Source organism: Mauremys reevesii, linkage group 3 (assembly GCF_016161935.1).
Source record: "Mauremys reevesii isolate NIE-2019 linkage group 3, ASM1616193v1, whole genome shotgun sequence".
Classification (NCBI taxonomy): Eukaryota; Metazoa; Chordata; order Testudines; family Geoemydidae; genus Mauremys; species Mauremys reevesii.
The window spans coordinates 93,779,270-93,805,090 of NC_052625.1; the positions used below are offsets into that span (position 1 = coordinate 93,779,270).

General features: G+C 39.3%; 1 protein-coding gene and 1 long non-coding RNA gene across 14 annotated transcripts in view; one reads left to right on the top strand and one right to left on the bottom strand.

Annotated features, from left to right (window-relative positions):
* The window catches only part of ARID1B (AT-rich interaction domain 1B), a 405,616-nt gene that overhangs the window by 232,098 nt on the left and 147,697 nt on the right, over positions 1 to 25,821 (bottom strand). The gene's annotated exons all lie outside the window — the stretch shown is intronic.
* Positions 15,367 to 19,610, top strand: LOC120400636. Its single transcript, XR_005595940.1, has 3 exons — positions 15,367 to 15,453; positions 18,628 to 18,758; positions 19,177 to 19,610. It is a non-coding gene; the product is annotated as an uncharacterized LOC120400636 (long non-coding RNA).

Below are 25,821 nucleotides of genomic sequence, written 5' to 3' on the forward strand. Positions count from 1 at the left end.
TATGTTAGATGTTTATGTCTCTGAAAAGAAAAAATGTTATTATATAAGGATCCAATCACTAAAGTGATATTAATATAAAATAAACAATATATTAACACACCCCCCCCCACCAAAACACAACTGAAGTTGTTATTGTTGGCTAAAAGGCAAACAATCCATTGCTGCCAATGTTTAAACTGTGGGAGCAGACACATTGCAATTACAGTTTTAAGATTTACTTTTGTCTCTTCCAAATTTTTATATTATCTTTTCAAGGTGTGTGTCCTTCCATTCTGAAACTTCAACTCCTTTATTTAAATTGTCATTAAGTAGTCAAGAATTTTGGATAATAACTAGCAGCAAAAGAGGAGTTTCTTGCTACTCTTCAGAACACTTTTACATGCCCTGGATCCATCAGTTCTATCTACTACTTCTTGACTGGCAAGTCAGCAATTAATGAGAATCTCAAGTTGTCTCCCCTACTAGCCAAACAGGACACAATTCCCACCTCCTTTTCTCCAATTTGAGGTCTTCCAAAACTTAAAACTCTTGGTAACATCACAAGATGCAACAAGCAAGAAGTGCAAATTCAAAACTTTTCACTGACTAGAAGGACAGATTCTCACACTGATAGAACTGGGCCCCAGAAAGAAATTGTTTGATAAGAAATATTCCAGCTCCCACTGATACAGGCTGAATGGGCTCTACGAAGAAAGCCCTGGACCCAAAAGACTAATAATACAGAAGCTGAGAAAAGGCAAAGGTGCCAAGCTAAGTAGATTCCATTCAAAGTATTTAGATCAACTATCAAATAAAGAGCTTGGTTAAAAAACAGTAGTAACTTCCCTGGCACAGCTAACAAACAAAGAGGCAGAGGCCCACAAAGCTACTCACTCAAGTCCTGGCTACAGAACATGCTGCCGACAAAAAACATTCACTGAGGAAAGCACGTCACAGCTAAATAGTGCTTAGAAAATGCATGGAGGGATCAGCAACTGGCAGCTTTGCAGAGTTTTTAACAAAAGCCTCTCCCTTTTTCAGTTTGAGGGAGGTGAAGAAGATGCAGTTGATTGGTCTTTTATGTTAAGAGGACAAGGAAGGCCCATCAGCTTGTATGCTTCTGATATAGAGAGTTTTATCCATTTAAATAACACAAATCTAGACCCTCAAAGAGAATGAATAAGGATTCTGATTTTCTAAATTCAGCTACTCTAAATAAGTAGGTCTTAAGGGCCCTACAAACATCATAATTGAGTCAAAGCTTCTCTTTTACTGCTTTAGGAGTAAGGAAACAGCTAGGAAGGACTATCTCCTGTTTTAAATGAAAAGAGGAAGCATCCTACAGTAGACTTCTGATGTTCCTTTCTTTCAAGGCACCAGCAGTATGGAAAGAACTTTATTGGAAATTCCTGGATTTTTCAGCAGTCTCCATTCATAAGCAAGGCCTATAGGCTGAGTTCTTCAAGCTGCCAATGTTTAAATAACTATGTGGCTATTTTTCTTTCCTCTTGGTCCTTGGGAGAAGTCTCCTTCTGGCTCTCCCCAGAGTTCCATCATCTGAACAATACTTTGCCTTTAAAGACCACTATCTAATTTGCTTCCAAATACTTCTTTCCTAGAACATGTAGGACCTGACAAAACAGAGGTTCAAATTTGTCCAGCGAAACAAAAGAAGCAACCCATTCAAACCCCCCCCCCCCCCGAGCTGGTTAACGTAGGCTACCACAGCCATGTTACAAGATATGAGCAAAACATGATAATGATATCCAGCGGTCAAGGTGAGGAGAGTACATTAAACAGCACTTAGCTTTGAGCACATTGATGTGCAATTATCTGATGAGTTCCGAACACCTTCTACCATTCTTTGGCCTGAATGAGCTCCTCAGCCCAAAAGAATGGAATATACTGTCAGCTAAACATAAACCAGACACTCTAGAAGTATGGCTTTCAAGGCGTTCTCTTGCTCTTCACCAACTGAGGAAGCATTCTACATGCTGTAGTCAATGGGACTAGTTAAAAAGATGTCTCAAAGAACTCCTTTCCTGAAGTAATAGGAATTGCAGCATGTTCCTAAGGCGATGCTGAGATCAAAGTACCAAGTCTTGGCAAGATAACATTAACCTCAGGAAGCACACCTAGAAGTGAACAGAAAAGTATTCCTGTGAATACTTGAATACAATGAACAGCTACAGCTTCTGTTCAGGGATTGAAACACTAGGATTGGTACCACATGAGTTATCCATTGACAGGCAACAAAACACCTCTTTTCTGCATTTAACACCATATCTAGACAATTAGGTTCCTAATTTTCTTGACCACAACAACAATCTGCACAAATGAGTCTATCATCTAACCAGGGGTTCTCGAACTCCATTGTATCACAACCCACTTCTGAAAACAAAAATTACTACACGATCCCATGATGAGGGGCTGAAGCCTGAGCCCACCTGCGCCCTGCCACCCAGGGGGAGGGGGGGCCAAAGCCCAAGCACAACCCCACCACCCTGTGCAGGGGGACCAAAGCAGAAGCCAAGGGCTTCAGCCCCAAGCAAGGGGCCTGTAATCTGAGCCCCGCTGCCCAGGGCTGAAGTCCTTGGACTTTGTCTTTGGCCCCAAGAGATGGGGCTTGGGCTTTGGCCCCAGGCCCCAGCAAGTCTGAGCCAGTCCTGGTGACCCATTAAAACGGGGTCGCGACCCACAGTTTGAGAACTGCTGATCTAAACCAATAACAAACCTCCTACCTCCACAGGTCTGCTGCCACAATGTCCCAAGTTTGTGTAACATCTTGAGAAAGTAACCACTCTGAAAACATGGATCCTGTACTAGAAATGGGGCTGATCCACATGAACCACAGGTACCTCGTCAGAGGACAGCAACTGACATATATAGATAGATACACCTCTGCACGCTGATCCATGCCAGAAAGTTACATGGGAATATTGCTGGAAGAGTCAAATGCAGGTTTCCATCTTGAACCAAGACATTTTATGAACAAGTTTAACATTTCAAGCTTGCATGAAGAAAACAATTTTTGCTAGAAGAAATTATATAATAAATCTGAAAAGAGGGTGAAAGGACTGAAACTTGACGTTTCCATAACAGAGAGACACTAGTGCCTCCCCCCAACTTCCATTGGTGATGAAGGGGGTGGAAGGGAAAGGATAATTCAGAATGACAACATTTCCCAGTTCTTTCCTTAGAGAAGTATGTGGAAGTATTTCTGTAGTTTGTTAAAGTTTGTAATTTTAATTGTATGTAATGTTCTTAGATCCTGAGATAGGAAGAAACAGATAAATAAAACTACTTAAAATTCTTAATAAAGATGGTGCCCTGATTGGCTACCAGGAACCAAAATCAGAAGTTTTCATTGATTGACACCCAGCCTCCGAAGGTGAGAAAGAGAAACTGCCTACTCATCCTGTGCTGGTGGGAACCAATCCACAGAAATACACATAGCAGCAAAGATTCTAGGACCCCATCACAGAACAGACTCCCTCAGCATACAGGTGGGCTTTGAGGGTCAGCTGATGAAAAAAACAGATCCACCAATCATTCCTACCACACAGAGACAGGTGCTACAGGGCTTCTGCAGCCTGGAAACTTCAGTAGCCAGCTTGGATCAATTTAATCGCCACTTCACAGTCTGGAATGGATGATTCTTTAACCCCACCATCCACTAAGCACTCTTGTAGTTAGGATTCAGCCCTGAGTCTTTCAGTACATCCATTATACCTATCACTTTACTAGACAGTATTGTTGTGTTGTAAGAACTGACCAAAATAGCTACTAGTTTCCTTTTTTTTTTTAAAAAAAACTGTCCCCAAATCAGAAGCATCAGTAAATGGGTTCAGTAGCTATAAAAAAAATTAGGATGACTAATATTGTTTCAGTGTTCTTAGACTGCAGGGAAACTACTTTCTAATGCATTTTAGCTAATGAAATTAGTGAGCAACATTACTGATTTTACTTAAGTCTTCAGGGTAGTTAAGGCTATATGTTAAAAGGACCCACTCAAGCAAAAAAAGGAGAGTTTTATTTATTTATTTAAAAAACTCTTGGAATGCCCCTTACAGTCACTTGAAAATAAAAATAGTTTTCCCTACAGATACTGACCCTTCTTTTTTGCCAACCATGACTCCTGAACCTACTCTAACCATCTGCAGAACAGAGCTAAATTTGTCATTGCTGTTTTTATTACAGCTTTAACTTATAGAAAATCTTCAATTGAAATCATCTCTTTGTGCCATAGTCTAGAATGTCAGCAGAGCTTTAGGAATGAGTTTTTGTTATGCTGTAAAGTCAGCTGGAGCTCACATACTTTTTGCATGATCTACAAAAATTGTGAAATCTGCTGCTGGAATTTTTCAGATATCAAATGAGTGAATTTTTTGTAAAAAGTAACATGTAGACTAGGTAGATTTGCTCATCATTATTGTAATCGTTTTAAGGTACACTAAATTCTCGGGGTTTGGACTGTGTCTTTGTCACCTGTAAGGCTCCTATAACAAACCTCTGAGCACTACAAAATAAATACATAAAAATAATAAAGTGATATTCTGAGTTCTTGGCTATTGTATCTGTCATTTGCTGATGCTAACTGAGAATCTTCTGACATGTGAGTTAATAAGGAGAGAAATATACTAAACTTTATTTAGGCAAGGGAAATGGGCTACTAAAATTACATTTGATACCAGTTCAACTGCCAAATCTCCTCTGAAAAAAATAATGAAGTAAAACCATACCAAAGGTTTTAATTCTCCTTAGCATATTGTTATTACTTTACAGAAACACCATAAGGAGGAATAGCTATTGTTTTTATTTTGTTTCCAATCCCCTTATGCTCCTAACCATTACAGAGATCAAATTTAAATACACCAAGTAGCTGGTTTGAATGTCTGGAGCCCTAGTGAAACAGAATATAAGCATGCTGCAGCTTTATCCAACCCTGCTGCCTGGCTGCCATCCACCCATCATTTGGATGGGTAATTTCTCCCCTTGGGACCATATGCAGTGCTTAAAGCTGAGTCAGTTTGCCGTATGGCATTATTCTGTAATCGCAACAAGACTTTGTTGGAATCTGACCTAGGAAGGGTAAAGATTTTTGACTGTTGGCACTCTTGTAGTTAGCTGGACATATTAAAAGAGCAAAAAAGAAAAATAAATTTAAATGTTACTGTAATCCACCAGTTTTAGAATGTTTCTCATCCCTAAAAAAGGTAACTATTGGCTTTAAGCCTTTAAGAATTAGACATTACTCTTGTGATTACTTACTATTCAATTGCGCAAAAGAAATGCAACAGCCAAAGGCTCCAGAAAATTAAAATAATTAAACTAAAAAGAAAGTATAATACAATGTAAACTTGTATTTCACCCAGACAATGTTGATGTCTGAATCTTCCTCTCTGTCCACTTTTTTTCCTTTTTCAAATCATTCTAACAAACACTCCGGACAACATCAGACACTAAAGTCTTCTGGAAATGGTTACTGGATGCACTAACAAAGCATTTCTTTGTATTTCACAATGTTTACTAATAGTCTCCACACTTACTTTTATTTTATAATGGCTACTTTCTTCGGCTGTTCACTGAACAGTCGGAAAACGATGATTTACGTATAGAGGAAATGGAATCGATGCTTCTGTAATTGTGTCTCTTTCTCTGCACAGTACAATGAAAACAAGTCAAGAAAGAATAATATATGTACAGAATGAATGTTCCTTTTCTGATAAATACCACTTGTGCTAAAGTTGGATTTTCCCCACAGTAAGTGCTTTTCTAACATTGTTTGAAACCAACAGGTCATCAGAAATTTAAGACAGGGTCCAATCATTCAACCCTTACTTATGCTGGTAGTTCCACAGAAACAATACGTAGGAATTGCTGAACAAGAAGGACATGGTAAGATGCTGTTTAGGGTACAAAGGGAACAAATCCTTTCTAGGCCCTAATTTCAGAAAAACTGTACTGTGTGTGAGAGAAAAGGGAAAGGGGAGAGGACTATAACTGTACTGTACTTGTTAATGCAGATCTCTGCTACATTTCCTTAGTATGGACAACTGGTGCTCAGAAGGGGTCCAGCCAAAATAGAACATGTGCGTAGTATAACTCAATGGCGTTGACCATGGGTATTAAAATATTCATATCTTCTTTCAATATCACTTGCATACAAACAGCCTTTCCTCCTGCTCTGAAGCATCAACATTAACCTCTGCTCTCCCAGGTGATGCCAACTGGCTACAGAATTAATACAGTCTTTCCAGACAAAACAACGATGGATGGAAGCACCTGTCGGACATTTTGTTCTGTCCATACAGTATTCAAAGGACAATGAAACTACAGCTTACCATCAGGAAGAGGGCTGAGCATTGTTAGGATTTTTGGTGTGGTTTTTAAAGACTATTTTAGAAATACTAAAGCACAGTTTAATCACTCCGCTCTCTAGGTTTATATAGAATGTAGCCATTCCCACTCCCCGCTAGCCTTCTATGTACATTAATCATATGGACTATTTACTAGAAAAAACTATGTGATAGCCTTAACTTCATGTGTTTTAAAATAAGACATTCTGTAAAAGTGAAGAGTGCATAATGCCTCCCTTGTGAGGCACTAAGGAGTATGAATAATAATCTGAGGACTCATATGGCTTTGTTATTACAGGGCTTTATACGATAAAGCTCCCAGAAGATTAAAAAAAACCTGTAGTCAGTCTGAAAGTGTGTTTGTTAAGAAGCATGATTCATTTTTTGTTTTTTAAATGTGTACAGTAATTGTGTTCATAGTGGAGTTTAAAACATGGAACTGTATTATATGCTTCACCCCAGCTCCAATGCTTTCCCCATCAGCTACCTACCAAAAAAAAAAAAAAGAAAAGAAAAGAGAAAGAAAAAACCAAGGTATCATCAGTTCCTGAATGAACAATAAAATTTTACAAAATGGGTGTCCTCTGGGAAATCATGTCTAAATTAGCCCTGCAAAACATGGCAGAAAAATGTAAGATGAGGAAATTCTGTTCAAAAATCAAACTGGAGCTTTGCTCTGGTCATGCCACAGCTAATCAGTCTAGGCAAGTGGTATTAAATACAACAACAAACAACAACAACAACACAACCAGTCTCCTGCCCCATCTTGATGTTTTCCCCATACAGAATTAAGTGTCTACAGTGTGTTAAAAATACACAATTCACAAAAGTTCAACAAGGAAGTTTTAGGGATATTGACTAGTAGTAAGGCTGTAGACATTTACAGACTCTTACATCAGAGGATCTCAAAACACCTTTTTAAACATGGGCCCTGATTCTCCATTGCTTTGCAATGTGTGTAGTCATTTACAGCCGTGCAAAGATAATGCAGAGTGGGTGTAAAACAGTTACCAAGTCAGAATGATAGCGTTTTACATCAAACTATGTACAGGCTTAAGTGCCTAAGCAAGAGAGTGGAGAATCAGGCCTGTAATTTATTTCAACCTCAGAACAACCTTACAAACCAGGGAAGTGATATTATCTCCATTTAATGCCCTGTAAACTTAGATACCACAGTGATGGGTGCATTAGAAGTATAAATGGACTGATCGCACAGATGGAAAGACAGACAGGAAAGGTCAAATGACTTTCCCAAAATCACCCAGAAAGCCAAGGGCAAGGCTGTGAATAGCTACCAGATTGACTTGAACACTAGATAATACTCTCTCCTGCAATAGCCTGATACTATAAGTTGTTTTTTATCTGGGGATGTCGCTCATTAGAGGTCATAAATGACAATTTCCATTTTTGTTCACTTTGAAGCAACCTTGCAAGGGAAGAAAACAAGCCCAGAATCTTAGAATTAGATCCACTTGATCATTTTAATTATACCACATTGCTCTTTTCAAAGGAGTACTGTGTGCCTTTATGGGTTGATGTGTTCCCCTTTGAAATTAACAATTTAGACCTGATAATTACAGAGTTGAAACTGTGTGGTATATTGTTTGGGGATGAGGGCGGGTTTAATAATGTTTAATTTTACATAGTATTTTACCTCTAAATCTGGAAAGCCATCACCAGTCATGTAAAATCCCATTTTACACCTACGCTGATTAATAGATACACCTCTACCTTGATATAACGTGGCCCGCTATAACATGAATTTGGATATAACATGGCAAAGCAGCGCTCGGTGGTGGGGGAGGGCGCTGCGCACTCTGGCGGATCAAAGCAAGTTCGATATGACATGGTTTCACTTATAATGTGGTAAGATTTTGGGGGATTATATCAGGGTAGAGGTGTATTTAATGCATTTAGGTGGACTCTTCGGACCATTGTTGTTTGTGCATTTCAAGAATTTCCTCAATGTTGGCTGTTTGAAATGACTTTCTGCAAATACCTTCTTTTAAACGATTATTTCCATAAGAGAAAATGGTAAATTTTTAGGGAACAATCCTGAAAATACATCAAATTACATTACATTGAAATTCCATGCTTTTTTCCCATGTTTTCTTCTTTAAAATAATGTTATTTCAGGAATTTAAGTACTAGAGATTTTGCGGATCTTTTTCTTCTTAAGGGTTCCTCAGAGAAGGACCTGCTGTCAAATGTCAGGATGTCACTGATGTATGATGCATTACTGCAGGAACTGCACTGTTGGATCACATGACTGAAATGACCCAGAAAGGCAAAGTTGGGGCTTTCTACTTCCTGAAGTAACAATCAATAGGTGTGAAGCAACATACTAAACACTTTTCTTAAATTGTTTGTTGTTTTAAATGATATTATATGCCATACATCCCCAAAGTAATCTTTATCAAATTGATACCGCAGAAAGATTGCTTAGGGAGAGACTGGCAGATGTCACAAATTTCAGCATCAACCAACAACACATCTTGGAAAAGTCTGCTAGAAGAAAAAGTATGACCTGTTCATATTTTGGGGTTCCCTCCCCACCTTTACATACTAAAGCAAACAAGAACAGACAGGAATATTGGCCATTTCCTTGACATGCCCTCAGAGGGTATTATTTATACTATGCACTTACAATACTGTCTTTCATCTAAGGCTCTCAAGGCGTCTCACAAACTGCGAGGGAAATACTTTTTTGACAAACAGGGAAACTGAGGCACGGAGTGGTTAATTAATCTTTGTCATGAGCTAAATCACACAGGAAGTCAGTGACAAAGCTGGGACAAAACTAAGCTTTCCACTTACAGAAATTTTAACTTGTAACATACGCACACAATTTTATATATAAAATAAACACAGCTAGAGAAAACAATGCAATGCTGAGGTTTTAATACAGTTTTCAGTCCATTTGTTTCTCAGCAAGGAAAGCTGCCAACTTTCGGATAACACTCTGAATGAATGCACCACAGCACTATTTCTGGCAAAAACAAAACCTGAAGCACAAGGTATTTTAAGGCTATTCAAAGTTTTAAAGCACTTGGTACATAAATTTCCCCCCTGGAATTCTGCTTGAAGCCAGCGTTGTATAACGACGGGTGAAAGTGTCAGAGAAAGGAGGCGGGAACCTGGTTCCCATATATAGGATCAAAGAACATAAAACACAGGAGACAATAAAAAGAAAGCAAGCAAGAAAAAGTAGTATTAAAAAAAGGCATGATGAATGGCATATACATCCTTGTGATAATTCCTTCCCTGCTTTATTGCTCAGTAATGATCACACAATACTATACTTCATTGATCACTGCTTGAAATCTAAGCTTCATTTCCTTCACATACGTTAAACACCTTTGACTAGAATTCACTTCATGTAACTTTTCAGCACTTTCTTTTTAGTATAAAAAGAAACTGCACATAAATACTGAATGAAGAAAAATCATTCAACATTATTGTTCTTTAACATCTATAGAGTCAGGAAATTTCTTTGAGGTTCAAAAGCTTCTGTGGCAAAGCAGGGCACCACATCAAGGCTTTCCATATATTAAGTGTACGCCTTGGGTTAGTAATTTAAATCAACTTTGCCCATGAGCTGCAAAGGCTTAATACAGGTTTCCCCATAGCAAAAAAAATAATCTCTAATCTCTGGACAGAAGAGACTGGACCTACGCTCAAATTACTTAACACTTCTTGACTTTACAGATATTTTCAGCTCCCAGATGAACAAGTATGACGCTTCCTTTGCTTTGATAAAACACTTATTAGATGACATCATTTATGGAGAGTCCTTTTTTGCCTATCCTTCCCCCTTCTCTTTTGATGGACTGCTAATGGACTTTGCAGTATTCCCCCTGAATAACCACATCTCCTTCCCAATGTGGAACAAATGACCCCAAACATAGGAAAGCATCTAATGAATCAACCAACCACAGATAACTAATATTAGTCTGTGAGCTGACTTATAATCACTTATTCCAAAAGATAATGATGATCCTATGTTGGGGGAAGATGTGTTCATTAAGAATGCCCATATCCATTTGTTTACATTACATTTTTAAAATTCCAGCTAACCCAACAGAGTTAATGGAGTACAACTATCTATAACGGAAGAATATGGATATTTACACACACACACACACTCTCTCTCGTATAGACAGACGCTACACTTAACTATGAGATTAAGAGACAATTCTTGAAGTCCTTTTTTAGTTTTTATTACTGACAAATACTCATTGACTAATGGAGCTATGCCTGAGTAATGACTGTAAAAACAAATTAAGGACTTTAAGATATGGCCCACCAGGAAGGATGGATAGATAAATGGGTGGAAGGAATAAAAAAAAAAACAGAAAGAGAGGTGTGATTAGGACACTGGAGTGGGACTCAGGAGATCAAGACTGAGTTTCAGCTCTGCAAGAGACCACCTGCCTTATCATGGGCTAAGGTTGCCACCTGTCCAATCCGTTTTTTGGCTTCTCTGTCCAAGTGCCATTTAGGGAAAGTCTAGTTGAAAAGGGGACCTGGCAGTGTCCAATCAGATGCACTGACCAGACACCTAAAGTCCAGTTACCATGGGGCCGGGGAGGCATCAGATCATTAACCCATGCCAGCCCCTGCTCAGGCGGGGCCACTTCCTACCTGCAGGCAGGCTCCTTGTCAGGCTACAGCAGCTCCCGTTCCAGTCCTAGAGCAGAGGGAGTTCAGCTGACAAGGGTGGGGCTGAGAGAAAGGTGGAGACCATCCAGCAAGTGACAGGGCAGGGCCTTGAGGGGAAGAGGCAGAGCAGGGGTGGGGCCTCGCAGGTCTGGTTACCAGTAATTAGGAAGGTGGCAACCCAGTCACAGGCAAATCATTTAATCTCTGTGACACACTTACCCAGCAGCGATAGTAATAACAATACTTTTCACCTCACAGGGATATTGTGACGATACATTCATTAATGTTTGTGAAGTGCTCAGCTACCTCCTTGATGGGTCATATAAGCATACAGCTGCACTATGAATGGTTTATACGTTGTTTGTTTATATTTGGGTATCGGCAACAAAAACTCTAATATCTACTATAAACAACACTCTAGTTCCTCAGAACAGAAACCTTGACTACTTTTGTAGACTGTTTGCTATAGCAAAGAAACTGAAATTCTTCTAAACTGACTTCTTAGTGCAAAAATATCCCATAATGATATACTGTGTAGTTACAGCATATGGCCACTCACTGTAAAATAGGAGGCTGAAACAGCCAGTACTTTATAAGTCTATATCAGATACCTGTGTGCTTCAATATAAATGTGTTTGTGTCTGAGGCATCTGAAGAACATTTATTTCATGTGCAGCACATGTGTAAATATTTACATACTTGCATAAATCAAATATAATTGAAAAGCTAAAAAATTAACCAAAGCCAACAAAATAACTAGAGGGCAACATGCAAAAGCAAACACTAGAGACCACAACTTACTAGACTTCCTTACACTTCATTGTTATCAAAATTTATAGGCAAACAATAAAAGAGGCCTATTAAAATATTCTTCAGCTGTTCTGCAGATCACTTAAAAAACAAAAAAGAGAAGTAACTGCTTCTAAGCATGTATATTTCAAAATAGTAAGATTTAACACTATGTCTTTATTATGCTGGTTGAATAGCACTACTGCATTACAGTATCTAACTCTGAAGCTTCTACATAAGCCTGAAATTAAACAACAGGAAATAAGTGACTATGGCACCTGATTAAAAAAGTCAATCAAGCTAAATGACAAAAGAATAGCACGGGTCAGAAGAAAGTGACTCATGTTTACTGGAAAGCAAGCCAATAGCAACTGTACCATTGGGAGTTTATAGTCCCTGAACTGATGTAAACAAATGATGTTGTTATCCCATCTTGGCACACGTGACATCTCCTGAACATGTCACAGGTGGAAGGACAAAAGGTAGCAAAAAGTGTGGGAAAGACAGACATTCTCAGAGGTATACTGCAGTTAAGTGGCTTGTTTATGATTTAAAGAGGGAGTAGAGAACTTGCTTCAATTTTGAACATTATTGTTCCATATAGACCAGAATGCCCGGGGATTCCCCATGGGTCTTGAGACAATGTCAGTAAAGAGTAGCCTCGGGGAAATTACATATAATATTCAGACCAGTAATTCAGCCTGCACACACAGTTTTTATAGAATATATATATTCCAAGCATCCTTACTCCAAAACTGGTTAATCCCTTTCTGAAATGATAAAATGAGTTTTAAATTTCTCCACCTCTGAGATTCACTCTGGCTTCAAAGCAAACACAAAAGCTGTATGTCTATGTTGCTGTGTGCATACAGAGACACAAATGCACCACACAAAAGGGGGGTGAGGGGGAAGAGAGAGGGACTTTACTAGCAGGACAGGGAAGGTAAGTAGCCTGTCTAGTCAGAATAACACTTGTTGCTCTTTAAAAAGCATGTCCTACCCCACATATTTCAAATGGATGCATATTTTTAATATTGAATTATAGGCTGTACAGTTGGGTTCCAAAGCAACTGCTCGGGGCAACGACAAAAAGGGAAAATAAAGGTGGCTTTATGTCCCCCTTCGAGCTTCTCTTATTCTCGAACCAGTCGGGGTGCAGCATGGGCCCAGAGCACAAGTTGAAGCTTCAGGGTAGATCTAACTTTTGCTCATTTGCCAATAGCCCAGAAGGGCTGTTCTGGCAATCAACAACAGCCAGAGCACAGCAAGGGCTCTAGCAATGCCACCTTCACCAGGGCTGCAAGGAGTGTGGTGGGGCAATTAATCCACCACTTTGCCAACAAGGAATTTACCCTAAGCCAGGAGAATTCCTCAGCAGATGCATACACGGACTTTACAGCCCTTTTGTGCCACTCCCACAGCACAAAGGGGCTGTATCACAACGAAAAGGGCTGTATCACAATGAATAATCGAGCCCATTGTCTTTTTAGGGTATTTTAACCATCCAGGACCAGAAACAGTATGAGAAAACCAGAGCTTCTGCACCTAGGTGGAGTCCCATTGTCTTCAAGAGACATGCAATGGGATTCCACAGGGGTACAGAGTTCATCACTTGTAATTGCCAAGACAAGTCTGGGATCTTAAAAGGGAACTTGTTGGGTTGAAAGTCAATTTTTATAGATATGAACCTTTTGGAGCATGTGCAGATCCTTAAGCAGGAGCCAGAGGCTATGGTAGTTGAATTATGTATTTTCTAGGTGGAAAAACGTATTTTAACAAATCATTTCCTTATCTTGCTTCTAACTCCTTAGATTATTAACAGTGACATAATATGGCACCATGAAATGCATTACATGTTCCCATGCCCACAAGTGTTTGTACTTGTGGATTGCTCTCTAGGATTTAGAGACTTATGGGGGTTGAAATAAAGTCCCTGACAGCAGATCTCAATGCAGGATCAGGGCCTAAGAAAAAAGCAACCAATTACTGGAACCCATATCTACCCCTAAGAAAAGGGTGATTATGGAGGAATACAACAAAGACAGATGTGCAGGAAGAGACATTTTGTCCCAACATTAAGAAGCATTCCTCTAGAAGGGGCAAAAGTCACTAAGCAGCCCTGTTTTCATAATTTTCATTTTTAAATTAACCTTAAAATATTTGTAACATCAGTTGCACAAGCTGAGTTCAGTTCCCGTAAAATTAAATTTTAATGTTTAAAAATTTTGTGACACATCCCTAAAACTTCTGGGATTTTATAATGCCCTACCCACAGTATTAGCCACACATCAGGAAATATTAGGAATAGTTTCTTGCCTTTCCATGGATGAAAACAGGGAGGAGAGGTTAGGGGAATTTAAATGAATTTAAAGCTGCTGAAAACTAATGTCTACCACACGAGGAACAAAATAAGCATGCAGTTTTATATTCAATGAAAAAATAACTGTTATGAAATATTCATTTGAAAAGTAATTAAGCCCTGCAATTGAAAAGCTAACCTTTCACAACACAAAATAATCATGCAGCTTGGAGATTAACGCATTCTGTGTCCTCCGGTGTTCATTACAATTTAAGTAACATCTCATTCATGCTGATACTTGGATTGCTTACATATTTTCCTTTCTCTTAAGGCTTAAATGAAAAAGAATCAAGATCGGGTTCTTCTCAGAACCATGCCCCAATTGGAAGGATCGGATTCTACCACCATTATTGTCATGAGTAGCACCTTTCTCCATTAATAGTCCAGAGTAACAGGGAGAGTAATGGAGGCAGAATTGGGACCCAAGTAATTAAAGCATTATTTAAAATGGGCTTATTTCAACAAAAGAATGTCCGGTTGTTGTGATTTTACAGTGTAAGGCAGCTTTACTTTAGTTACTCAAAACAATTTACTTGACAGAACAACACAAACCATGATATCTCTCTTTAAAGGTTGAAGATAAGCAACTTTCTCATGCAGAACCGATATTCTATCCCCCAAACTATGAGAGATTAACCCATCAAGCAAAGAGATATTTTACAATTCCATTCATCCTAGCTAATCAATATCTCCAAGAATATTTACCTTTACATAAGCTTACATACAAAAATACAAATTTTATTGTATAAATATAAATATGTATTATATATATCTTTAAATCCTACAGTCTTTGAAATAGTCTGTTCTAAATTTTCCTTATGCTGAATCTCATAATTAGCCTCTCTGTAGTCTAGGCACATACAGAGATCAGGGATTATTCATTAGAGGAAGGAATTAGCAGGATTTTAGGCTTCAATGGCCTGAACAGACTATTAGCTTGCATTTGGCTATTAGGCGGGTAAGCAGAGCGGTCTCTAAAGCGTCACCAACAGATAACAATAAATTCTCAAAATGAGACTTAACACCTGCTTTTCTAATCTTGAAGGGAGGGGAAAAAAGCTGATTCAGCGGATGTACAGCATCCATTTGAGTCATACACACTCCTGATGTCATACAGGGCCTTGATAACTCATAGCACTGGAAGTCAAAGGTCACAAGATGAGTTAATAAGCCATGCAGCTGAGACCATGGCAACACAAGGCTTGGGTATCAAACAATATTTCACACATCCGCAAGACAGCGTGCAGAATCTCTGTGACTGTTTCCCTCTGATAGAGGAGTTTTTGAAAATGAAACAAAGGAGTGGTAAGGAGGGTTGGCTTATTCTAGGGCTATTAGCGAGTCTCCTTAATTTGCAGGGTCTGTATTTAGAAGATGAGATTGAAAACTAATAATAAAGACACAAAGCACATGCATATCCTGTAAATGGATATTTATTATGAGTGCCACCAGTTCCCAACACCCTCCACCTCATAATTATACCCAATCAGGTCTTTCATTTTAGACAGATCATTCAGTACTTCAAGCACAAGAAAAATGTCAGTGGAAACAAGAAAACGGTCCAAAGAAGGTCACTTTTTGTTATGTTTTATTAAAACTGCTTTCTGGAGCTGCACTTGAAGATGAAGGAGTAGGTAATGGCTTGTACTTAGAAAACAGTGCAAGAATGACTTTGTTCTTACATCTATCATTTACATACTGAAAAAACAAGGTAGTTTGGTGTAGCTTAACCTCTCAGATGATAACACTCTTTTGCATTTCCAAGGGACACAGAAATAAAATAGCCATGTTAAATACAGTTTTTCAGAACTGCAAAACTAACAGATAAGCAGCATGATCACAATCAATACTATGTCTCACATTCTAGTACGTTTCATCTTCACCTGGATGAGCAGAGTATTTTAGGCAGTTTACAAAGCACAGGTGAAAACACTGGTCCTGATTCACCATCACTCCATTCTTCCAGCTTTAAACAGGCATAATTCCCTTGATTTCAAAGCAGTTATGTAGAGGTAGAATAAACCTGATGCAGTCGTGAATCAGACCTACTAGAATGATTAAGTAAAATGCAACTTCAAAGGAACTCTTCCATACCCCAGAATGCATACTAGTAAAAATAATAAGCTGCAACATTAAACAGTAATAATACACAGCAGAGAAAGAAGGCTTAGCTTCATTATGTCAATGGAGCTATGCCGGTTTACCCCATCTGAGGATCTGACCCTATATATTTAAGAAAATAAATAAATGCCAGAGTGTGTGTCAGTTCTGACCAAAGAATCAGGTCATTATTAATAATACTGTGGACCTTATGATTCGAGGTAACCTGAAAATACTATCTTGAGTAGCTCAAAAATAAGTAGGTAAAACTATCCGAAGGGTAGTTTTAAGGTAAACTGAAGAAATCAGGACTAATTTAAGAAATAGATTAATCTTGTACAGCCAAACGGCTGGAGTTGGAAGGAAAAAATGGTAAGAAAATTGTTTTGGATATTGATCTAATTTAATGTCTTTATACTATCTAAAATAAACAATAAAAATAATATACACACAGAGTTTATATAGATACATTTAATAATTACAAATAAATATAATTCAAGGAAACATGACAAAATAGAGCCATCTGAATTGATTTGAGCAACTTTTCTGTAAAAGATAGAGGTTCAGTAAGGAGCAAGACAGATGTAGGGAAATAGGAAGAGTTGTAATTTTTGTTTTTTTATTCACTTAAAATAGTAAGATGGGAAAAAAAAGAGATTTCACTAACTTAATTTTTACCCTTGCTTTTTTTAGCTAGAGATGGTTTTCTGACTTCTTGTTGTTCTGAGTCAATTAAAATTATATTCACAAAAAGAGACCTACAATTCATTTCCCCCTTTCTTTCCCACGTTTTCACATTTAATTGTGAATGAAGTTAGCATTCGTCAAAGTGAGGGACTTGTAGCACAGATCGGTTTACAGTAGCACCCTGCAAATTTCCTCCATGTTTAACAGCTCACGAATGCACTTCAGTCATGACAAGCAACTCCTCCATCAATTCTAGTTCTGGACCTCACTTCAGAAATGATTATTAATTTTGCAACATGTTTGCGATGTGAACAAAAGGAATGGGCAAGAAAGTCACTTTCACTGGAGACCTTACACAGAATTTGAACTTGGTTCTACAAAAAGTGAAAGATTCTCACTATGTAACACAGTCTCTGAATGCCCCCTTTTCTGATCCAAAGTCCAGTGATGTCAATGAGAGTCTTTCAGCTGACTTCTGCGGGCTTTGGATCAGGCCCTTTAGTAAGAAAAGTAAATGTGAATTAGTCTGGTGCAACAAAGCAAAATCTTTCATTGGAAACCAACAACCCAAACAGGAGAGTGGATAATTCAACCCCTCATTGTAAGACCCTGGCCAAGATTTTCAAAGATGGGTGCTGCCTAAAGCAAGCCTCCTAAATCCTCATTTGGTCCTCCAAATAAATGATATGATTTGCAAAAGTGCTGAGTATGTAACAGTTCCCACTGACTTCAAAGGGGTTGCACTGCAGCAAGAGCTCCTAGGAAGTATTCGGTCTGAATCAGGGCAGTGTTGCTTCTGGTATCTCCAAAGCAGTATGTAGCTCAATGGTGATCACTTAACACTCTTCATCCATATGCAGTATTGATCCATAGCTTTCACATTTAATACAATAAAAATGAGACACACCGCCCAATGAATTCAAAACTGAAAATGAACTATACGGCTTTCCATCAGAGGCCCTGCCCAATCTCCAGAAGTTTCTCAACTCTAGCAAATTAAATTGTATTTACTTCACCCACTCCTCTGTCTCCAATGACCATTCATTACCCCCACAAGCCATGCCCCACTTTCCAATCACAAGTGACTCCTCTCATTCCCCTTCAGGCTTCTGAACAGTTCTGTAATTTTCTTATGGTTTCTTAATAGTCACAACAGGAACTTTGATGTTCTCATTGTTTCCCTTCTAACTTTTTTAAATATTTTTTCATTCACAGATTGAAATTAGAGTCCATTTCTAAGACTTAAAATCTTTTGAGCATACTTTATATAAATACCTGAGTGACACAGAAGTTCAAATAGGAAGAAAAGATAAGAAGAGGTTACTCATTGTGTGCAGTAACTATGTTTCTTCAAGATGTGTGTCCCTATGAATTCTCCACTTCAGGTGCGCATGCGCATCTCAAGCCCTTGGTCAGAGATTTTCAAGTAGCAGTGTCCATTTGGCCAGCACATGTGCTCTACACAACTTCATGCTGTCCTCCAAGGGAATATAGATCTGCCTGGGTGAACCGCCCTCAGTTCCTTCTCTATCTGAATGTCCAACAAGAACAGTCCGAAGCAGAAGGGAAGGAGGTCAGATAGTGGAGCACCCATTGGAACACACACATCTTGAAGAACCACAGTTACTGTGAAAAGTGAATAACACCTTTTCTTCTTCTTTGAGTAATGTCCCCCTGGGTATTCCACTTCAGGTGACTAATCAGCAGTATCCTCACAGGGAGGAAGGGGCTTCGGAATCAAGTCCAAAACTAAAGACAGAACAGCAGACCCAAGCAACACACCAGATCTGACAGTGTGAACAAAGGCATAGTGTTTAGAAAAGGTATGCACTGAAGCCCACGTAGCAGCTCTGCACATCTCAGACACTGGAATATTTTGGGAGTAAAGCTCTGAAAGTTGATTTTGATCTGGTAGTGTGTGCCATAATCCTTTGGTGGGGAACCATAACTAGTTCGTCCAAACTGTCTCTGGTTGAGGAACAGGTCCTCCTGAACCAACCCTGAAAGCATCAGAGGCACAATCTTGCATGCTTGGTCACAAAGGTGCAACATGCCATATGATTTAGGAGATGTAAAAAGTTCCTTACTGTAGTAATGGGGCTTTCTTGAATTGTCCTAACCAGATTCAACAAAGTTATCAATATGTCTGTGGGAAGGAAGGCCCTGGCTGCCAATGAATCCAAATATGCCCCTATTAGTTGTATTCTCTGTACAGGGACTAACGGATTTCATTATGTTTAGCTGGAGACCCTACTCCTGGAAGAGAGAGAGAGAGAGCAGTCTGAGTGGAAGTTAGTACTGCTTCAACAGATCGGCCCTTGAGTAGCCAGTTGTCGAGATATGGGAAGACTAAAATTGCTTTGTGTTGAAGGTGAGCAGCCACTACCACTAAAACCTTCGAGAACACCATTGGGGCTGAAAGGAAGTACTCGGTATTGAAAATAGTCCTGGCCCATGGCAAAGCACAGGTCTCTCCTGTGTGGGGGGGATGTATCGCTATATGGAAACAGATGTCTTGTAGGTTGAGGGCTGAAAACCAATCTCCTACCTCTAGAGTAAGGATTACAGCTACCAGAGTAAACATCCAGAACTTTTGAGCTATGTTCAGTTGTGTTAGCTCTAAGATTGCTCTCCACCCTCCACCCTTCTTTGGCATGTGAAAATACTTTGCATAAAACCCTTTCTCCATGTGAGGGGAGGGGACTTATTGCTCCTAAACAAAGGAGAGAGTGTACTTTTTGACTCAATATAGACGCAAGAGGAGTCCCTGAAAAGGGATTGGGAAGTGGGGTGGGGATGGTATAGCCACATGATTTAACCTTTATGGCCCACCTGTCTGTTGTAATACACCACCAGGCTTTTGGAAATGGACAAGGCAGTCTCCTGAAGTGGGGAGGTGGGCAAAAGGTTGCAGTTTGCAAGATAGAGATGAGGGAGGAGTCAAGCCTGTGACCAACCCAAAAAAATCGCTGTTTCATTGATGACTGGGTACTAGCCGAAAAAGGGTGGGAAGCTCTTTTCCTCTGGAATCTCTGTCTTTTACTACTGGGTTTGGTGGTTCTGTAAAAATAAGAGAACTGAGCCAAGTGCAATCTCTGGGTAGTGTGAGACCTGCTAAATCTCCTCTTGTTTGTTGGGGTGTATATACTAAGAGACCTCCATATGGCCCTGGAGTCCTTCAGCGTATGCAGGGACTTGTCCATATTTCCTGAGAAGAGCTTCTGACCATCAAATGGCAGGTCCTCAATCATATTCTGAACCCCTCTTGGGAATCCCAACTGGAGCCAAGATCTTCACTTGACAACTGTTGTGGAGATGGATCTAACAAAAGTGGCCATGGCATCCAAAGATGCTTGGGATCGGTTCTGGCTAATGAATGACCTTCCTGAATGATGGTCTGGAAGTGTTCTCTATGCTCCTGTGGAAGATGTTCAATAAAGGATGCAAACTTGTTGTAATTCGAATAGTCACACTTAACCATGATCGCCTGATAGTCTGAGATTGTGGATGAGTAGACCTTCCGTCTAGAAAGGTCTAATCTTTTCTGGTCCTTGTCATAAGGATTAGACCCAGAGTAATGTTGTCTACCCCACTCGTTTATAGCATTCACCAACAGAGAATTATGTGGAAGGTGAGAAAAAAAAGAGTCCCTGCAGGGGCTATGATGTTTTTTAGCCACCCATTTACAAGTTGGATCCAGGAGTGCTTCACTAATGGGTAGTGCAATCCGGATGAGTTTTGCCAACTGAAAAATGTCCAAGAGCTTGTGATGTTAGTCTTTAACCTCCTCAAGAGATATCTATAGGGTGTCCACCATCCTCTTCACAAGGTTCTGGAATTGATGAAAATCGTAGGCCATTGATGGTGGTGGAGGCATGACTGCCTTCTCCGGAGATAACGATGAAATAGGAGTTTGAAGGGTAGCTTCTTTGTTCCTCAGAAGTGTCTTTGAGTTGGGGGTTTGGTGGAAGAGACTGTGTAACCCTAGTTTCCTGGTGCAGTAGAGATGGAGGTCTAGCAAATTGCTGCTGATATTCCACCCATTGGGAAGGCCCATATGGGAGAGGGGGTGGAACCCAGGACTGATCCCACTATTCTTGATGTGGGAGAGGGTCTTTGTCAAACTATTATATTCCTGAAATAATGCTGAGGGGAGCCCTGCACTGATAAGGAGGAGACTGACTGTCTCCTTCATCCTTCTCAATGTCCTCTAATGGGGGTGGGAGGGCAGTAAAAAAGTGTGGAGAATCCTAGTGGGAAGCATTGGTAATCTGGAGACCAGGGTCTCACTTTGAAGTTTAGTACCCATAAAGCAGAGGGGAGTCCAGCTCATCTAACACTGACAAGTCCCTATGGGATCAAGTGGGTCAGTACCAATGCAGCTGTTGACTTGGGCAGTACCTTTGGAGCATGTTATTGAGCCCAAAGGGGTGTGTTTCAATTCTGTTAGTACTGATGGAGCAGAGTGGGAAAGCACTGTTGGTAAATCTGTAATAGTGCCGATCTGGAGGCAGACAGTGCCGAGGTCATGTCAGCACTGTGTTTCTCCCAAGTGCTCCTGGTACCAGAGGAAAAGTCTTTCCCCTCCATAGTATCGAGTCAGAGGTCGACACCTTTGACACTATAGACCTAACAGGAGATCAGGACTTCTTGGGAGTTGGCTCCTTGTGGTGAGAGACCGAGCTCCTCTTCTTTGGAGCTTTCCTTGAGTCCTGTAGGATCTTTCCCTTCTTAGGTGAGACCTTAGCCAAATTCAAAGGGTCACTGGATCTGTCTGTAGACAGATGTACAGGGGGATCTCCTGCCATGACTCGGAAGCAGATCAAAGGGAGCACTCCATCAGCAGCAGCTTCAGTTTGTTTTCTCGATTCTTCCAAGTTCCAGATTTTAGAGCCAGGCAAAAGTTACACTTTTGGGAGATATGGAACTCTCCCAAGCAATAGATACATGTACAGTGGTCGTCGCTGATCAGGATAGCCTCCTGGCAAGACAGGCAGCATTTGAAACCTGGCGAGCAGGCATGCCCAGCCAGGCCAAGTAAGCTCCTTGGAAAAAAATATGGGAGAAAAAAGAGAGAGAAGAAAAACTCAGACCTCTCACAGCTATCTAACATTCTATACTAACAACAAGCACTAACTAGAAACACTAAACTAACTAAACAAAACAAAACGCTCTGAGGTATGCATGCACACAAGAGTTCCATCTCAGACCAACATGGTAAAGAAGAAACTGAGGGTGGTTTCCCCATGCAGCCCTACATACTCTCAAAGTGCGATATGAGGTTGTAAATAGCACATACACAGACCAAACACAGTGCTAACAGAAAATCTCCAATCAAGGGCTCAAGAGGCACATTGTATCTGAGTGGGGCACCCATATGGACACTCCTTGAAGAAACATACCAACACCAATACAAGTGTTCCCCCTTCATTTTTCACAACCCCTGTTTTTGATTAAATCTTTTAATTAATTTTCTCAAGACCAGAATTTCAAAATCCCAAATAAGTCCTTTTCAACACAATAGTATGAACAAAGTGCAACCCTCAAGCAACTCGTTTTAGTTTTAAGCTTCAGATGAGAAAATATAAAGGTTCTTCATGAAGTCTGGATTTATAAATTCTTATTCCATTGGTATCAACTACATAATCACTCCCTAAGTCAAAACTGAGCTTTGTGAAGCTTTCCTGAAGTGATATCCATACTGTAACACAGTAAAACACCCAAGTTCAGTGTCAGTTTAGGTAAGTTAACTGAATAATAAAGTAACCTAGAAGTTACTTTTAATTACTAGTTTAATTAAAAATTACTATGCACTAGACCCTGTTGAAAGCTCTTTACCTAGTGACAGCTGCTTTTTTTTTAATACCTAAAACCAACCCAAACTTGAAAGAAAGAAAAGTTGGTAGTGTAATTTCCTGCACCTTATCAAATAAAGGCTACATCATTTTACTACAACACTACCATGGCAATTAACACTTTAAAGAAAAACAGATGCCAGACTCAACTTATTTGTTAAAATAAGCACCAAATAACCCAGTAATAATGGATCACTATAATCAGGAATTTTAGAAACCACATATGTTTTGGGCGTAATTTCAGTTTTGCTTTGTTGTTTAAAAACCACAGCAAATTTGTGTGTGTGTGTGTGTGTGTGTGTATAAAAATATAAATTTAGCTTGCAAAGAATTAGCAGTTTATTTTCGGAGCAATCATTCCATAAACAAAGCACAAGAGAACACAGCGGCATTCAGGAATGGACATCTGTCACCCAAACAAATACCACATCACACATTCACAGCCCAATTCTCCAAGTGGAAAAGAGGAATCAAAACAAGTAAAACCAAAAGTGCACTACATATATTTTTAAACTTTTAGTTACCAATAATATCCAGATACCATGACAGATGTACAGCATTACACACTAAGGAACTGCCAAGAAACACAATGACAAAGGACAATAAAAAATGTCACCTGAAATTGGAAAAATCAAGCCCTGTACAGTTGCATTGCTTTATTATACAATGGGGGAGGGAATGAAGAGAGGAGAGGAGGAAAGGAAGTCACATTCAATGTCATCTTGACAGTGAACTCTTATTCAAAAACTCTTATTTTTCCTTCTTGAATAGGAGAGAACCAAGTGCTCTTCATAATCACATAAATGACCTAGCTCTCTTTAAGTGCTCTCTCTTAGATCAACAAAGAGCTATCACAAGCAGAAAGTATTACTCACAACTGTCCTTTCGTCTCGCTGTAAGTCCTTACCATAGCTCAACCTCACCAGAAACAAAACCTTTAAAGGCCAAAAGCCTCAAGAAATACATTAATCAAATTATTTTCCTGCTTGTAGCAATCCTCTCACAATTGTGCATGGTTAAACTAAACAACAAAAAACAACAAAAGAAAATGAAAAAGCAACGACGAGAGAGAGAAAGCTGGAGTGAGGTGAAAGTTAACTTTTATTTTGCTTTAGGAAATAAATCAATAACTTTAAATTGGCACTTTACAAGGACAGGAGGAAACAGTTATCCATCCTTTCTATAGACTGCTTACTAATGCTGCACTTTCAAAAGACCCTCATAAACTACTGATTGGACTACTACGGTTTTTACTGAGAATCTCCTTACTGTGAGAAACTGCACCAACATGTACCATTAAATCTTTAAGCCCACTCTCCTAACCACCAACAGACACTCAAATGAGCCTGCTGCAGCCAACAATGGATAAGTCAGTGATCCTTAAAGTGAAGAAAGACGGGGGGGACGGTGGGTCGCGCGGTGGGTGGGGGAAGGGGGAAGAAGCTGAATCACATTCATGTTAAACCAAAAAAGAATGACATAAGAAATACTTTATAAGAATGACAAAAGGAATATTTTTAAACTGCCAGGATATTGCAGCACTTCATACAAAAAGTATCAGAGACATGTTTTACTATTGTCTTACTGGAAATAAATTTACTATATAAAATCTTTTAAAAATCTAGAGTATAGTTGAGAATTCTGTTTGAATTCAAAGAGAGCAGAATAGGGTAGCACAGGTACTGACTTACTGAGCTGGCACCCCAGCTAGCAGCCAGGAGGGGTGGAAATAGAGCGATACTGAAATGGATAATGAAATTAAAAAATGCCTCATCCAATTTCAAGTGGTCTTCTGCTTTGCTACTGTAATAGTTCCAAAGTACTCCGCCTCCTCCTACTGTACCTGTGACACACAATGGGACCACCTCAAAGTTGCAAAAGTTTTAGTTTCTCCCCAGCTACCTGAGCTGGTTAGTTGTTTGTAAGGAAAACTAACCTAGTATTCTACCTAGAAGTCAATTTGAAATAGTGAATATAAGAATTTCAATTTCTAATCATTCTTCTAAACAAATGGTGAGGAAGCAACTCTATCTCGTGGAGATGCACTGAGTGGAAACACAAATCCTCTCAAACAAGAAAGATGGGTAAACCCCAGTTGCAAGACAGTATTTACTCAGAGGTACTCATCTTCATGGGGCTGCAATGTACTTTCTGCAATGACAAAAGACAAAGGGATAGACAGGGCTAGAGCAAGGAACAGGGCAGCTCAGAACTCCTTCAGAAAGTAAATCTATAAATTCACCTTCTGCCACTAACATAAAGCAAAGAGATCAAGTTTATATTATAAATAAGACAGACCAAAAGGCAATAATTAATTCTTCTTTTTCTACCAGTGGAGAGTATAAGAAGCCACAAAAGAAAACAAACATGAGAAAATCCTAAGAGAATGCTTGGATTTGACCTTTTCCTTTTTTTTTTTTTTTTTTAAATTCTGTAAAATTGTTACTGTCTTGGTGCCTGCAGAGTAGTTTTAATGAATACATAATTATACATCTATCAACCCCTTGTGATCAGGTGTACCTAAACTGTACCTAGATTACATTTATGGTTTCTCCCCATAAAGACACAGGAGGAATTTGTGCACTTGACTACCAAAATGCTAATAAGAGATAGAATAATCACCGATACATCTTGCCAAAGAATTAAAACATAAAATTAAAATCTCAACCACATTTTACTAGGCATATTTCTCACTTCTTCCCACTTACTTCAATTTGCCTGTAAGTCCTTATACTCAACTGATCTTAAGAGGTATCAACTCACTGCACAGTAGATCCACAAAAACACACAACGTATATAGCTCAAGTGCACTACCAGTGCAATCACTAAAAATCATGGAAATCAGCACTAAAGGCAACATTTAAATCCTCACTAACCTCAGTTCATATAAACTTATATCATATGAGCATTTTAATACTCAAAATGCATTCACCCATACAAAACATTCCCCTTCACTTCCAAAATATAAACACCTGCATTGGATGTGGGCATTGGGCCTCTTTGTATGCTGGAAGTAAAAGAAATTGTGAGA